Source organism: Coffea arabica, chromosome 8c (assembly GCF_036785885.1).
Source record: "Coffea arabica cultivar ET-39 chromosome 8c, Coffea Arabica ET-39 HiFi, whole genome shotgun sequence".
Lineage (NCBI taxonomy): Eukaryota > Viridiplantae > Streptophyta > Magnoliopsida > Gentianales > Rubiaceae > Coffea > Coffea arabica.
This window is the reverse complement of record NC_092325.1, coordinates 7,442,689-7,457,541: the sequence shown is the minus strand read 5'-3', so window position 1 is coordinate 7,457,541 and position 14,853 is coordinate 7,442,689. Positions and strand designations below refer to the sequence as shown.

The 14,853-nt window shown below is 33.5% G+C and overlaps 1 long non-coding RNA gene across 2 annotated transcripts; it reads right to left on the bottom strand.

Moving 5' to 3' along the window:
• Positions 1-432: 432 nt before the first annotated feature.
• On the bottom strand, positions 433-7,336 carry LOC140013204 (uncharacterized). Of its 2 annotated transcripts, XR_011820270.1 has the most exons (5): positions 6,997-7,336; positions 2,255-6,594; positions 1,999-2,112; positions 1,466-1,909; positions 433-1,362 (listed from the first exon to the last, which is right to left on the bottom strand). It is a non-coding gene; the product is annotated as an uncharacterized lncRNA (long non-coding RNA). The 2 variants fall into 2 exon arrangements; XR_011820269.1 differs by having other exon boundaries at positions 1,466-2,112.
• Positions 7,337-14,853: the final 7,517 nt, after the last annotated feature.

The following is a 14,853-nucleotide window of genomic DNA, read 5'->3' as shown; positions in this document are numbered from 1 at the left end:
ATATTGTCATATTTTTTAAATTTTATAATATTATTATCGCAATAATGATAAATAATATAATATTTATAGAATGTAATAATTAGTATATAAACTTAAATAATAATAAATTATGCTTAATTAGAGTTTAGGGTTTAAATAATTAGTATGCTATTACAAACACTCTAAAATTTACCTTTTACCTAAGTCATATTTTTAAAATTTTTAATTAGTGTGTTTGGATTGTAAGTTATTTGAAATATTTTTACTGTAGCACTTTTTGTGATATGATGTATGTGAGATAAAAAGGTAATTGGGAAGATAAAAAGATGTATTAGAAATTGTAATGGTGATGTCAGCAAATATATTTGGCCAAATAATTGGCTGTCCAAACACACTCAATGTTAATGCTAATTTGAATAATGATAAATAATGCAACATTAAACAATATTTATAGAATGTAATAATTAGCATATAAACTTAATTGATAATAAAATGAGAGTTTCGATAAGAAAAATTTGAAAAATAATAATTTTCAAATCACCCATCAACGCGCCTCTTGCTCTTATCTCGCGGAATGGTAGAACAACCACATTTCCAATGAATTCTCTCATGTTGTAGATCTCGTCTCAATTGTAATCGTTCGAACCTCTGAGAAATTGCATGAATTTGTTCAGGTGTTTGATCATCGTCATCATCAACGAAGGGATTGAATACTGGAGTTTGACCGCATCTAGGACAAGAGCCATGTATAGGCGCTTGGAAAGAAGCACTAATGGGTACACTGTCGTCGTCCATATGCAAAGCAGGTGAGAAACCAGCCGAGGTCTCTAGGAAGTGGTACATTTGGTCAAGATTATCCTGAAACTTAATTTTTGGACACATTGTTGTAGCAAGCATTGTAGATGATGGTGCAGCAGCAGACGTATAGCCAAATACGGGTATAGGAGTAGGTGTGTCACTGAAATGACCTCCGAAAGCTGGCATAGTAGGAGGTGTGAAGAAAGTTTCATTATGATAAAAGTGTGTGCCAATAGGTGGATCGTAACCGGATAGTGATGAAATTTGCATTATATCTTCGTCCAGCACATCAACAGCATGTGTGGAGGTGCTCCCTCTGCAACGTCTATTTGCTTATTTCCTACCATGGACTTCCCTAGGTAGATGCTCGACAGGCATCTGAAAAGGGGCAGCAGAAAATGCAGATTGACCAATATCTTGACGGTCGAATGGACTAGCTACCATTTTTTGTCCTAGATTCAGGTACTGTAATGCCCCAAATGCCTCATCACGAATAGTTGTTAGTCCCGAATGAGCACTCTACGTTGGATTTGCGGAATCGAGATGTATCCCACAGATCGAACCGATTCTAGACATCGAATCAACCTAAAAAAAGAGAAATTTGTATATTGTAGTCATATTATATGTTAATAAATAAACATGTAAGGGGATTTGATTACATAAAAAGGGAAAGTGTTTAATAATTTACCAAGTAATCAAACTGTCTCCTTTCTGACCAATGAGCATCATCTACTGCTTGCCGTGAAACAGGAGGTGCTATATAGCGAGCAATAATATTCTGGTACCATATAATGTACTCATCTAAAGGCATTAATGGATTACTGCGATATCCACCAACAATCGATTGAGCACGGTGTTCCCAGTATTGCACCCAATGACTATGGTAATGGGTCCAATCCTTTCCGGAACGCCCTGAGCGACTTAAAGAATGCAATTTCTTATCTGTGTCTGTGTCAACGGAGGTAGGTACCAGTTGAAATAACCCAAATTGTCTTAGTACCCATTGCGGGAGGTGAAATTCCACAATCTCCTAATATATCAATGGAACTACTGACTGCCATATGTGCTGTTCGGCTGAACAATAGGTGAGGAGCTGTGCAATAAGGTTGGTAGAATACAGCTCCCAGATAAACTATAACAATAAATTTGTTCAACTAAGTGCGATTGTAAATACATATTAAGAGTTTTTTTTTTATCAAAATTGTATATTAGTTTGAGTACCTCGTCGGCTCCCATCTTGGTGAATGCATCACGAAATAATGAGACGACATGCGATGGCACGTATCTAGTCGTACGTTCTCCTGCTCAGTGACCACCTTTGGGAAAATTATCGCCCTGTATAGTAGGAAACAATACAGTCGGACGAATCCTGGGCATCCTCTCTCAGGTCCATAATACGAAATTGTTCACGTTAAATCACTATTGCATTTAAATGAAATATGGACGTGCAATGATTCCAAAATTATGCATCCAATACCTGCAAAACCATGTACGGGCCAGCTGTGTAGCTTGTCGTTGCGTAAGACACTTTACACAGACGAGAATATAAACAGGCAAGTGTGGCATTGCCCCAACTGAAATTACTCAAAGCCTCTAGGTCTCGTAAGTAATCCAACCCATGGCAACTTACAACATTTCCACACGTGTAGGCAAATAATTGTCCAACAAATAAGATCAAAATGTAGTATCAAACATGCTGTCGAACTAATTCCTCCGGTGCATCATCTGGAAGAGGCTCGTATAAAAAGTCAAATATTGGAACCAGTTTCAACCTCCCATCCTTAAGTGTCGCGTCTCAGGTCTAGAACCTAGAAGCTCCTTGATTAATTGTTTCTTGCGTGCAATATTCCTATTTCGATCAACAAGTGTCACTGATAATCAGCCAACACGTAGACCATAATACCTCCACGTCCTGTAAAGTGATTGTGGCCTCACCCACGGGAAGATAAAATATGTGGGTCTCCTACCTTCATCGCTCAATAAGCGCTGTAATCAATCCATGATCAATTTCAAAATAACTTACCTGTACGATCCCCCAAAAACCTATTACACGAAGGTAGTTTGCTATCTGAGAATTCAGCTGATTTCGTATCGGATCCCAAAAAGAATCGTCGGCTCGTTTAGTGGGTATTCATACTATGTATTTCTAATCTAATATTAAAAAATATATACCTTTGATTTCAAAATTTTTGGGCAAAGTTGCTCTGCACGTATACTAAATAGTATTGGTGCACAACCATTGGTTCTTTCCATTCCGGCAAAGTATTTATAGCGTGTGTTATGCTCTTGTACCTATTCGAAATAATGCATATATTTTTACCTCACGGCACACATGATGTCACAAAAGTGACATGAACCATGTCCAACTCCGATTTATCTCCTCGCCTACAGGTGCGAATGCAATCGGCCACTGCTGATTGGAAGCATCAAAACCAACAACAACCAATAATTTTGCTTTGTATGTATCATTCATAAATATGTCGTCAATACAAATAACTGGTTTAAGGTGTCGAAATGACTCGATCACCGGCTCAAATGTCCAAGACACGTAATGAAAGATTCTGCATCTAGCACTGCTTTGCAGATAGTGCTCCCACTCGACAACTGTTCCGGAATTGGCTTTCACCAATTCCTGCATGTACGTAAGGAGCGCGGCTATAGAAGTTGGCCAATCATCATACACAATATGAATTGTACGTTGCTTAGTATATCATGCTTTTTTGTATGAAACATCCGTATCAAAAGCACGTTTAATGCTCATTTGTATTTCTTTGATGGCACACAGTGGACCATTCTGGACGCAGTGTATTACGTACTCGGCTATGAGTTCCGAATTTAACTGTCAGTGGTCATTGGAATTCGAAACTCGTACACATGTGTATTCTTTCACAAATGTTACATGTGTGCATCTTAGAGTGACTCTTAGCTGCCAATTACATGAAAGCGAAACACTATGGGATTTGCAGCGGACATACCAAGTGGTCGGTTTACTTTCTCACACTTTGTACTCCCTGTTGTGCTTGATCGACTAGAGTTTGACAGCTCGCTGTACGTCGATCTTTGTTTCAAAAATTATTCTCAATCTAAGCTCCTTTGTCCACTCATCCCACACATTGTACTCCTCTGAAACTCTCTTCTTAAAAGAATCAAAATTCAGTGAGGCTTCCACACCTTCAAGGTCATTTAGATGGACTGGTATATGATATGAGATCGATGGACCGGCAGCCAATTGAATCGGCGGATTGCCAGATTCTTCATCGATTTGATCCTGCTCATCATTGTCCGAATCATCACCGTCGGGTTCTGGTTCCGTGTCTTGATCAATATTAACACCTTCACTCTTCGGTATGCTTGATAGGATTGTCGGATTGAAAATTTCTATTGAGAAAATTCATCAAAAGAACGATTTACCATCCTTGTACTTTCAGTTACCTCAGTACGAAAAATACTGTTTGACTCCTTTTCAAAATCATTCTCGACTAATGATGTTTGTCCGCCATCATGGTCACTGTGAATATGACGGGTTCGTGGTTCTAATTCTACATATATCTCACATGCCGTGTGTGGTGACATTGACTTCATATGATATAGCATGTCAATGTCATCTTCAAATTTCAATTGCACTCCAGCAAATATGTCTTGGCCAACAGCATTTCTAAACTATAGATTCAATTTGCAAACATTCCGATCTAATTGCATGTAGGTGCATACTCTATCCACTAATTCATCATAACTTATTCGATGTTTCACTAAAACAGTTTTTTTACACTGGGGAGGTTCATATGCAAATGATTCTCTGGTCTCGTTTATTCTGCCTCCCCAATAAAATTGAATCACCAATGCAAGGTCCATCGATATTCTTTCCTAATCTTACGAATATTTTTATGTCAACTTATTTCTTTTAACAACTTATCATAATTACTAATATTAACGCAATAAACGTTTTCATTGGTAGTAGCACCACTAATAAAATAATCATCAATATCAAATGAATAAATAAAAATAGATTTATCAAACAAATAGTATTATTCAAACTATTAGAGTAATGGTTCTTCTTTAATTAATCATAATTACTATTAGACTATGATTGTATTATTGTAACTTACATTTTAAAAACTATTAGTATTACTTACTATTTATTATTAATATTAATATTACTAAACTATAGATTAATAGTACTGGTATTATTAATGTATTAGTTACTATCTCACTATCTCATATTGTATTATTGTTATTTTTACTATATAATTTTAACCACTCACTATTTATTATTTATTATTTACTATTTACCATTTACCATTATTTATCTTTTATTCATCATTCGCCTAAAAGACTATTGCCTCTATAAAATTAATTCTAAAATCCGTCAACAAATAATCTTTAAAAAACTTCTTCAATAACCATAAAAGACTAACCTTATCATCTGACTATTAAATAATCTTAATTAATGTAAATATTAATTCGCCTATCAATAACTATTAAATCTTAAAAACTATCATCTTTTATTCATCTGACCATTAATGTCAACAAATAATCATTTAAGGGAATTTCATCATTTTTGCCCCTAAATTTTTACACTAAAATCAATTTCATCCTTTATGATTTTTTTTAGCCAATTTAGTCCTCTGACTATTTTGAAGTCTCCAATGTGGGACTTTTGCAGCGACGACACCCCATTTTACGTATTCTGTACAATCGGTGATGGGTATATCTGTTCTTTTAAATTAGATTCTTCAATTTAGATGGATCTTTGACCATAGTTCTTTTTCTCCGATAGAAATCTCATCCCATTCACCAGAAATTCGCACAAACTCTCTCTCTCTCTCTCACACACACACTCATATCATGAAACAAAATTCACAAGAAAAAAAATCAAGAACCATAAGGAAAGTGAAGCAAAATTCAAAGGAGAAATGGCTCTCAAACATATTCTCAGGTCTACTCACAAACTCATTTCGTTCGGGCATTTTGTCAAACAGATTAAGGTCATCACAAAAATTGAATATTTCGAATGAAATTTGACTAAGCCTCATTCAGGCAGAAAAGGTGAAAAAGAAACAACGAAATTGCAGCAAGTAGCATTGTCTAATTTCATTCATCTACAAAACAAAGCATACGGGAAGAAGATAGCAATTTCAACAGCCATAAGAAAATCATCTCAACCTAGAGATTAAAACAAAAAAAGGATTATGGAAACCTCACAGTGCTTTCTTCATGATGATTTGTAAGTTGTGGTGGTTCTAGCAAGAAGATAGCAACTCCGGCAATGGTGACGGCGGCAGCGAGTTCCCCTTGCTCCTCGGATTCCCTCAATGTTTTTGTTGGTTTTCTATTTTTTGGTTCTTTTCTTCTTTTCTTGGCAAGAAAATAGAGTATACAACTCTACAACTAAGATTCCGCAAGGATTTTGGAGAGATTCTTATGAGTTCATATGAAACTCAAGGTGAAAAATGTGAATGATGACTAGTCATGAGTTTTTATAGTTTTAATTGTTGACAGATGAAAGTGGGTCGGTAGTGACAATTGGTGGTGTCTTTGCTAACAACCATGAATGGAGGATCGAAGAATCAGAACCAAACAAAATGAGTTTGCCGATGAGTAGATCTAAAATTGTCTATGAGAGAGATTTCTCCTTCAAATTTTGTTTTAATTTCCTTTTGGTTCTTGGTTTTCTATTTTTTTTCTCATGGATTTTGTTTCTTGATTTGAGTGTGAGAGAGAGAGTTTGCGCAAGTTCCCAATAAATCCAGATGAAATTTTCGGTGAAATTCATCGGAAAGAAGAACTATGGTCAAAGGTCCGTCTAAATTGAAGAATCTGATTTAAAAGAACAAATATACCCATTATCGATTGTACGGAATACGTAAAATGTGGCGTCGCCAATGTAAAAGTCCTACATTGAAGACTTCAAAATAGTCGGAAGACTAAATTGACTAAAAAAATCATAAATGATGAAATTGATTTTAGTGTAAAAGTTTATTGACTAAAATGACGAAATTCCCATCATTTAATAGTATATCTTACTATTAGTATTCATTATTAATTCGCCTAAAAGACTACTGCTAACCATAAATAAATCATAAATAAAAGACTACTGCAAACCATAAATAAACATCTCATTCCAAAATTAAATAAATGTAAAGCAGGATAATATCTAGAACTTAACATAACTGCAAATATTATAAAATTATTATTAACAAAATTATTAAATAAACTAACCTTGTCAAGGATAATATCGTTTCCTTACAAAATTTCTTTCCGATCCACCACTCAAATTGTAATATTGCTTTCCTCGATTCAAGTCGTCTTAATCGACCAGCTACCCTCGAAAATTTAGGAGAAATATGTAGAGAAGATGAAGAAGAAGATGAGGACCACATCAGAAAGAGAAAGGTCGTAAAGGAAGTGGGTTTTCTTAAGTGAATATATAGAGAAGAGAAAATAGTTGAGATTGTCCACGAATAGTTATTGTCGGCAATATAACAAATAATTGTAGTACTGCTACTTTGACTACAAATTTTTTTTGACTAAATCTTGAACTTTGATTTGTAGATTTAGAGGGATGGATGATAGAAAAACTAACGCCGAAAATTCAAATTGCTGCGTTAGTTTTAAAAAAAAATTAGTGCATGGCCATTGCCTTTTTTTATAAAGAAATAATAAGAGGGTCAGACAACCGTTGGGTACGTGGGATTGACGGTGTCAAAACTATCACCACGATCGGGATTTGCAGTTTTACTTTAAAAAAATTCTTTTTTCAGTTAAAAAAATTAATTTTGGCGGCAATCAATAATTGCCTTATCACTTTAAAAAATTTTGATCAAATTTGCAGCGTCAATTAAAAAAAAATTTTGACTTTTGCGGCGTCGAGGAAAAATCAAAAAGCTAACACAAATGACGTTAGCTTTTTAAACTATTAAAAAAAAACTGAATGCCTCCTAATTTGTCCATATTAGCTGTAGTCCTCAAGTACTATCAAGTCGTTGTCTGCCTTGTCGGTGTCGGCAAGCCTTTCGTTGCTCAAGTTTGGGAAAAAAAAACCTGGAGAAATTATACAAAACTACAGCAACAAAAAATAAATGCAAATTAATTCTAATTTTATTGGTAGCCACGTACCTAAATTGTGGCGACTCTAAAATAAGAACCCCCTCCCGAATACCCCCAATTTTATGATAGTTTTTTATTTTAGCAATATTTTTAGAAATTCGCCACCAATTAGGGGTTCAAACCCTTAACACAAGTAATTTAAAATCTAGAAGAATTGTAACAGCGTATACATTTGGTCTAGAAATCAATTTCTCCTCATTTAGCCCAATTGGGTTGGTTCAAACACTCGCACATAGCAGTCCTATCAAACTGAGGGTCAAATGCTTAGCTCGACTTAACATTGACTAAGTTCGAACTTGAGTTCTAGCTACTCATTTCAACCAAAGTTATGAAACCCAGCATGTTCATTGAAGAATAGAAATCTTGATTTGTTGATGTCAATGTATGTTCATAGAAGCCCTTAAGAGGACGAAGTTAAAATTAGTTATGTTGAAGTAGAGTTCAGCTAAGATGATTTTAACCAGATGAATTTAATATTGGTTGTCAGCATATGTACAAATGCTGCAAGAAGATGGAAAGAGACATCTTGAGATGTAATAGCTTCTATAGTTGATAGTTTCATGTTAAGATTTTAAGTGCTTACTAATAAGCATAGGAAGGATCCCAAATTGAAAGACCATGATTAATGTTACTTACAATGACCATAAATTTCTTATGTCAAGTAAACTATAGGTGACTAGTGTCATTTAGACTATGCAACTGGAAACTTCCAAAATTTTGGTTTATATGTCATGTGAAGATTGAATATATATTATTTTAGTCGATATGATGTCAATTGTGCTGACATATTGGTGTAAGATGTTATAGTCCTCTGTGTTGACAGTTGTAGTTTTAAGCTATGGATTTATCTTTTCAAATAATGGTGATGTGTAATAGATAGGTCATTATTTAGGCTTGATTTTAAGTATGGAAGGTAAGTTCCTAGGTGTACTCGAGGATGTACAGAGCAAGAACCATATATGTTTAAACTTTTATTCTTTTACATTTAAATTCTTGTCAAGGGCATTAAGAGTTCTTCCTTTCCTTGTTTTCTATGTACCTGGTTTCGTTATTCTATGTTAAAAGCTGTTATATGTGACTTTGATCCACATCGATTTTTGTATAAAGGAATTTTTCTCTTAGTTGGCTATTAATAGAGTCAACCTGCAATGAGATTAAATGCACCAAATCAAGAGAGTTTTAGTAGCCTATTTGGGTCTTTGAGTCATTAAGTCTTTTTGTAGTAAAAATATTTTGGTTTCTTTTGTGTTTTAGGATTAGATGCTTTTGGGTCTAAAAATACTTTCCTAAAACTTTTGTACTCTATTTTTCATAGTGAAATTTTGCTTTTCCTTTGCCCATAGACATAGGTTAATTTGATCGAATCATTTAAATTCTGTGTTCCTATTTCATTTATTTTTACTTTTTTATTTATCTTTTTGGGATTGCCAAGAATCCTTTCATCAATTTTCTGAAATCAGACCTAATAATTTGGTATCAGAATTTCTTCAAAAACTTTGGATTCTATGGTAACGATGACAAAACAAAAACTATTATCAATAAATTCGATAGAAATGTTAACTTCAGGATGTGGCAGCTCAAGATGGAGGCAATTTTGGTTCAAGAAGAAGTTGATTTAGTGACATATAGGGTTTAGAAAAAGCTAGAGAATGTGACAGATGCAAAATTTTCTGAAATGGATAAGAAGATTAGATCCAGTATTATTTTAAATCTCTCTGATAAGATTTTACGGGAGATAGCCATTGAAACTCCGGCTAAGGCCATATCGGATAAGTTAAATTATTGTATATGAAGAAGACAGTTGAGAATCGACTTTGTTTAAAACAAAGTCTGTATATGTTTCGAATGACTGAAGGCATATCTATATTCTCACATCTTAATAAATTTGATACCATTATTATGGATTTGAAGAATATAGATTCGAAAATGAATGATGAGGATCAGGTCATGATACTTTAGTGTCCTCTTCCCTAGTCCTTTAAATATTTTCGTGATACTATGATTTATGAAAAAGAAACAATTGTGTATCAGAAAATTAAATCTGCATTAAGATCTAAATAGCAGATAAACAATAATATCATCGGAGAAATTAATGGAGGTTAGGTGGAAAAACTGGTTACTTGAGGCACAATTAATAAAAGAGAATTTGACAATTGTAGATTTAAATTTAGATATAAAAATTTGGAGTGCAATTATTATCACAAAATGCAGCACATTAAGGCTGATTGTTTTAAATTGAAAATTAAACTAAAGCAAAAGGAAAAATATGGTGACAAAAATATTGAAACTGCTGAAAATCGTGTTGCAACTGATGAGAGTAATAAAAATATTTTTTTATGACAAATGATAGGACAAGATCTAAAAATGAATCAATTTTAGATTTTGGGATATTCTTGTTACATGTGTTCTAATAGGGAATTATTTTTCACTCATGAACCTTGTAATGATGGAATTGTTTTGATCGACAATAATCCATTTATGATATTATTGATAACGGTACATTTCGAATTAAAATGCATAATTATATTGTGAGGATGCTCACTAATGTTAGACATATTTTTTATTTGAAAAAGAATCTCATCTCTTTGGGCACTTTGGAGGCTCTTGAGTGCAAATACACGGCTGAAATGACACTATGAAGGTCTCTAGAGGGCTTTTGTTGTTATAAAAACTTGTAGGCCTGGTAGTTTGTATGTTTTGCAGGAATCTACTGTTACAAGTTTGGTTACGGTCTCGTCATCATCTTTATTTGATTCTGACATCACTAAATTATGACATATGTGTTTGAGGCATATGAACAATGAAGGATTAGGTATACTAAGTAAAAGGGAACTTCTTTGTAGGGAGAATATTGGACCATTGAAATTCTGTAAGTACTATGTTTTTGGGAAACAAAAAAGAGTCCATTTTAGTTCACCAATAATTCATAAGACGAAAGGTACTGTTGATTACATTCATTCAGATCTATGAGGTCCAACTCGTGTTTCGTCTAAAGGTGATGTCACGTATATATTAACTTTCATTGATAATTATTTAAGAAAAGTTTTAGTTCATTTTCTTAAACATAATAATGATATATGCCTAACTTTTAACCAATCAAAAGTTTTGATTGAAAAATAGACAGGTAGACAGATCAAGCGGTGTAGAACAAATAATGGCATGAAATTTTGTGAAGGTGAATTTGATGAATTTTACAAGAATAAAAGAATTATTCGGCACTACATTGTCAAAATGATGTCTCAACAAAATAATGTGGCTGAACGTATGAATAAAATATTTTTAAAGAGAGCGAGGTGTATGATCTCTATGCAGGGTTGACAAAAGGACTTTTGGTAGAGGTAATCTCTATAGCTTGTTACATTATCAACTGTACTTTTTCTGCAACTCTTGATTTCAAAACTGTTGAGAAAGTTTGGTCAGGTATTGCTATTGATTACTCTAATTTAAAAGTTTTTGGGTGTCCAGCATACATGTATATAAATGATGAAAAATTGGAGTCTCGAGCTAAAAAGTGTATTTTCTATGGGTATGCTTCTAAAGTGAAAGGTTATAGATTGTGGTGTTTTGATCCCAAATTTTCAAAAATTTTGATCAATAGAGATATTACTTTTGATGAATTCTTTATGCTATCTTCTAAGGAGTCTTTTAGTTCTTGTCATACAGATGACAGTATGTAGAAGTGGGAGAAGCTTGAAATTGGTAGCTCTGGTCCTTCTTAGTCCACCTCTTCTATTTAGCAAATGCCAGTAAATGTACTTGAATCTACTGATGAAAATAATCCAAAAGAGAAGCAATATTCCATAGTCAAACATAGACTAAGGAGGGATATTCGACCACCACAAAAATATATAGATTTGGTTGTATGTGCTTTGTCTGTTGCAAAAGAAATTGATGGAGTTAGTGAACCTACAACCTATTCAATAGTAGTTTCTTGTGATGATTTTGCTAAGTGATTGATTGCGATGAATGAAAAAATTGAATCTTTTTACCAAAATAGAACTTAAGTTCTTGTGAAGTTGCCTTTAGATAAAAAAAAAAAATTGTTGGATACAAATAGGTGTTTAAGGAGAAAAAAGGTTATTCTAGGGGTTGAAAATACAAGATATAAAACATGGTTGGTTGCAAAGGGTATAGTCAGGTACAAGGTGTTGATTTTAATGATGTATTTCTACTTATTGTTAAACATAGCTCTATTTGTGTTTTGCTTGCTTTAATTGCCATGTATGATTTGGAGTTAGAGCAGCTTGATGTTAAGACAAATTTCCTACATGATGAACTTGAAAAACAAATTTATATGAAGCAATTTCAGAGATTTGAAATTGAAGGAAAGGATGATCATGTTTTTCGTTAAAAAAATTCTTATATGGATAAAATCAACCTCAATGACAGTAGTATAAGAGGTTTGATTTTTTATGTTGGGTCATACTTATTTGAGGAGCATGTATGATAGTTGTTTATTTTCAGAAGTTAGATAATAATTCTTTCATTTATTTGTTACTTTATGTTGATGAAATGTTCATTGTTGCCAAGAATTTATCAGAAATTCATAATTTGAAATTGTAGTTAACTAGTGAATTTGAGATGAAATATTTGGGAGTAACTAAGAAAATTCTTGATATGGAGATCAAGCGAGATTAAGAAGTTGGAAAATTATTCTTTACCAAAAAAAATTATCTTGAGAAAATCTTGGAGAAATTTGGCATGAAAAATGCTAAACCTGTGACTACTCCTCTTGTTTGTCATTTTCGACTATTAGCTGTTCAGTCACCCCTGTTAGCTAAGAAGAAGATTATATGGTATGAGTTCCTTATTCTAGAGTAATTGACAATATAATATATGCATTGGTTTGTATTCGTCCAAATATCGCACAAGCAGTCAATATTGTTATCAGATATATGTCTTATTTTGAAAAAGTACATTGACAAGTTGTGAAGTGGATTTTTTGATATTTGTGAAGGATTTCAAATAATTGTTTAAAATTTGGGAGAACTAGTGACAATTTGGTTGATTTTATGGACTCTGACTGTGTCAAGAATCTTGACATAAGAAGATCACTTTCAAATTATAAATTTTGCATTGGCAGTTCTGCAGTTAGTTGAAAAGTTACTTTATAACCTGTTGTAACTTTATCTAATATAGAGGTAGAATATATGACTGTGACCAAAATAATCAAAAGAAACCTTATGGTTAAAGGGTTTATTTGGGGAGTTTAGTCTATATTGAGGTGTTACTACTATTTACTCTGATAATTAAAGTGCTATTCACTTGACTAAAAACTAGATATATCATGAGAGGATGAAACGCATTGATGTAAAGTTTCACTTCATTCGAGATACTGTTGCTGAGGGAAAAGTTCTTGTTCAAAAAATCAATATTGAGGAGAATCCTACTGACAATTTACAGAACTTCTTCCAGTTTATAAGTTCAATCAATGCTTGGATTTGGTTGGTATTCATTGTTCGTGATTTAGATCCATTAGAGCTTATATGAAGAAGACTATTTATCGATGTTAGGGACACATCAAAGTAAAAATTTGTTATATGTGGCTTTGTTCCACATTGATTTTGTACAAAAGAGTCTTTCTCTTAGTTGGTTATAAATAGGGTGGACCTGTCATGAGATTAAGCACACCAAATCAATATAGTTTTAGTAGGCTATTTGACTCTTTGGATTATTAAACCTTTTTGTAGTAAAAATATTTTGAATTCTCTTGTGTTTTAGTATTAGCTACTTTTGACCCCGGAAACACTTTCCTAAGGTTTTTGTACTCTCTTCTTCATGGTGAAATTCTGCTTCTCCTCCACTTGTGGACGTAAATTCTATGTTCCTATTTCATTTATTTTTGCTTGTTATTTGTCTTTAGACCTAACAAAAGCAATTTTGTGGGATTGCCACATAAATTTTGTGTTCCTGTTTCATTTTACTTTTGCTTTGTTAATTGCCTTTTTAGGATTGTTAAGAATTGTTTCGTCACATTCTTGAGGTCAGACCTAAAAAAGTAATATTAGATTAGTTAATCAATGCACGTGATTTGCTGCTTCCTATTGCAGTAAACCTTGCTCACTTACTCAGCTCTTACTTCTGCTTTGTGCTTCTGCTCGAGTTACCTGTCCTTATAAAAGCTAATGGCTTTGTTTTCTAATTATCAAGGCCAGCATAGTTTTTTAGTTTGAAACTACATATAATACTTCATGACTAGTGGTTTATAGTGCTAGGATGTTAAATCTTACTTCGTCTCTATGGCATGGTTAGCAATATCGGTCGATTCCGATATGACACGGTCAAGTCGTAACTGGAACAGAGGGGACCGGTATGATACCGATCCCCGAATTGTAGATAATTCTATATCCATGATGACTCACTTTGATTCAGTCGATATTGGCCGATTTGAATTCATAACGCATTATATTAGCCAAAACCTCCTAGGTAACTCAAAGCCGACTCGATCAAATAAACAAAACAACAAAAAGTTGCTGCAAAACAAAACTACATCCAAAAAGTGATCCAAACAAAACATGAACAGAAAGATTAGAAAAGATGATCCAAGTGAATGAAAACAACAAAAAAGTTATTGCATCCAACTCAATTATTGCCACATGAATTCAAAGCCGTCATAATAAGCACCAACAAAGGACTCAAAGTTATCAGACATCCTTCCTCTCATGCTTTATTCTTTTCTTTTTCAGCCACGAAGACAAGGAAAGGGGAAAGGAAAGATAAGGTATAGAAAGTAGAGAACAATAGATAATCAAGTAATGGAGAAATGTACAAGCAATTTCATCACTGATTTGTCTTCAATTTGAGCATGAAGCAGTGCACCGGGTTGTCTTGATTAAACCCATGATTCTCCAAGTGAGTTTTCTACATATAAAATAGGAAAGAATAAAGAAATTATTATTGAAATTATTGCTAGAATTGGAAGTGATTGAGTGGGAGGTAGAGCTGTTAAGTCAATCGAGTAGCTCAAAA